At 36.1% G+C, this 2,481-nt stretch overlaps 1 long non-coding RNA gene across 1 annotated transcript; it reads right to left on the bottom strand.

Moving 5' to 3' along the window:
• Positions 1-355: 355 nt before the first annotated feature.
• On the bottom strand, positions 356-1,810 carry LOC125923987 (uncharacterized). Its single transcript, XR_007458214.1, has 3 exons — positions 1,725-1,810; positions 1,401-1,629; positions 356-488 (listed from the first exon to the last, which is right to left on the bottom strand). It is a non-coding gene; the product is annotated as an uncharacterized LOC125923987 (long non-coding RNA).
• Between the last annotated feature and the right edge of the window lie 671 nt (positions 1,811-2,481).

Genomic DNA, 2,481 nt, shown 5'->3' with positions numbered 1-2,481 from the left:
GGATAACCTAGGGAATGGTAAATCCCTTGACAGAATCTGGGATTTAAATGAAAACATCTGGTTTGATAGAGAGAAGTAGGTTTGGAACAGTGGAGTGAAGATTTTGTAATATCTAAGTAGATAGCTCAGTAAACACTTGAGGGAAAAGTCAGAGCTGGGGGTATTTATGGGTATTATCTACACAGAAACAGTACTTGAAGGTGTGTGGAACATGAAGAAGAGCGATAAGGGTGAATTTTATCTTTTTCTATTTCAATATGCTTCTTTTCCTCTAATTTACAAAGGACTCATATGCAATCTTTTCCTAAGTACAAGCAAAGAGATAAAATGGGAATTTTAGAAGAAAACACCCCAACATGTTTCAACTAATTTTACTGAAAACAGAGCATATATCGCCGGAGAGCTCTAGGTCGCTTTGCTTCCAGGTTTCTCTCTGGAATCATACCAGCCTCTTAGTTCAGGGTCATCTGGTGTGAAAGGGATGAAACCTGTAACGTTAAAGATATTGTTCAGTGAAGCACGCTATTGAGTTTAAGGATTGTTAATGACAAGAAAAAACTATCTGATGTCTAATAAAAACAAAATCCTCCCAATCCATTCTCCTTGTGTCTGAGCAAGGTACAAAATGCTGGCTTTGTTGAAGTACCTACAGGAAAATAAAATATATAACCATCACTATAATACCTGGGTCATTTCAAAGTTAACCTACCTAGAAAAAGAGTTTCAAGAAATCATTTGTAAATCCTTTCCCTATATTATCGCACACGGAGCAGAAGCTTACCAGTGGAGGGGCACTCCCATTACTGCAACATTCTTCAGAACAGCACAGAGATTGATGGCATAGAATGTATCTACTGGGCTAACCACAGCATTTACAGATAATGCCTTGCTCAATACAGAAACTCTCTGGAAAAATGGAACAATATATCCTTTCATAAAATGTGCTCACTATCTTTAAAAGTGTACTTTTAATGGCATTTATATTGAAGAAATAGAAAAGACTGAGCATTTACAAAATATTGTACTATATCTTGGATAAATATGTCATATTTGTCTAATCTCACCTAGTCCATATAATTCTTACAGAAAGAAAGAGGGTTGGGCTGGAAACAGGATAAGAAAGTGACCTAGATGGTTTTGTTTTAAAATATAACAAAAGTACTTTAATATTCTTCAAATCATTACATTTCCATTAATGTCTTCAGGGTATAGTAAAGATAGCTATACCCATCTGCACATAGCTCGTCCTCCAAGGACTCGAAACCACTTACAATTTTTAATGCTGCAATTTAATCTTCACTAGCCTAGACATCATCACTATTCAAAGGGGAGTTCTATACTTCAAAACAATTTTCCAACTTATGAAACAGATATGATTACATAAAGACTGATTCACTTACTTCTGAAGTCATACCACCACTTTCGAGCAGCTTGATTACAAGGCGGTAGGGGCAGGGATATTGTTTTACCTTGACATAATGCGTTACATGCTGTAAGGACAATCTTTCACAATTTCCACAAGTAAGTAAACATTGTGCCCAAGTATAATAATCATACATTCTTATAACAGCTAGTATGTATAAACAGTTGAGAAGACAAATTAGAAAGTTTCTTGTGAGCTTGTGGGCACTGTAAAAATAAAAGGATTAAAAATGAGTTATTGGTATAAGGAACAAGTGCCTGGGAGCCCAGAGGCTATCATACTGTCTTTGGCAAACACCTACTTTTCTCTGGGTCCCAGTTGTCTTGTTTTCCAGGTAAATCTGTGGCTTACAGGATGCCTAAGAGCGTTTCCATCATAGCACTTACAATCCCCATGATTCTAAATTGCTTGATGTAATAATGTACAGAATTAGGTAAAGAGAGTATGTCAGCGATGCTGCTATTAAAGAAAAGGATCTGTTCATTTCGTATACTTTGCTACCAGGGATAGAAATAATATCATCAGCCCAAGGATGAATTCCACAACCTACATTTCCTCTTCATTACCTCTCAGTTGACTTGCTCCCTTTCAATAATGCCTAATTCCTTAGGTTCTTATTGAAAGAGCTTGTTAATTTCAAAAAGGCTCTCACACTTTCTCCTAATAAAAATGACCTAGGGAAATTTTTAAACAAACGGATTTTAGAATTTCTAGGAGTATGTCCCTTTTCATAACTGCATATGGTTTCCGGACCATATGCTCTGAGATAGAACCATAGCTTCATCGCCGGTCATTTCTCGTAACTCTGAACAATGAAATATTGTAGTTTAGTCATTAAGATTCAAATCCGGGAGTCAAATGAGCCTAGTACTCTTGTTTCATGTGTCATAAAGTATGTCTTATATACTCTTCCCTCCCCAAACTTACAGAAATGTTAAAAATCAAAACTTTAAGGTGATAGAGAATTCGGAGAGGAAACATTCCCTTTAGAATTGGTAGAAAAGTGAACGAACAAATAAAGGTCTATAGAGTAACACTGGTTTTCAAGGCAGTAAGAA

This window comes from Panthera uncia, chromosome B1 (assembly GCF_023721935.1).
Source record: "Panthera uncia isolate 11264 chromosome B1, Puncia_PCG_1.0, whole genome shotgun sequence".
NCBI classification, from domain to species: domain Eukaryota; kingdom Metazoa; phylum Chordata; class Mammalia; order Carnivora; family Felidae; genus Panthera; species Panthera uncia.
Note: the sequence above shows the minus strand (reverse complement) of the source record. Positions and strands in the feature narration are given on the sequence as shown.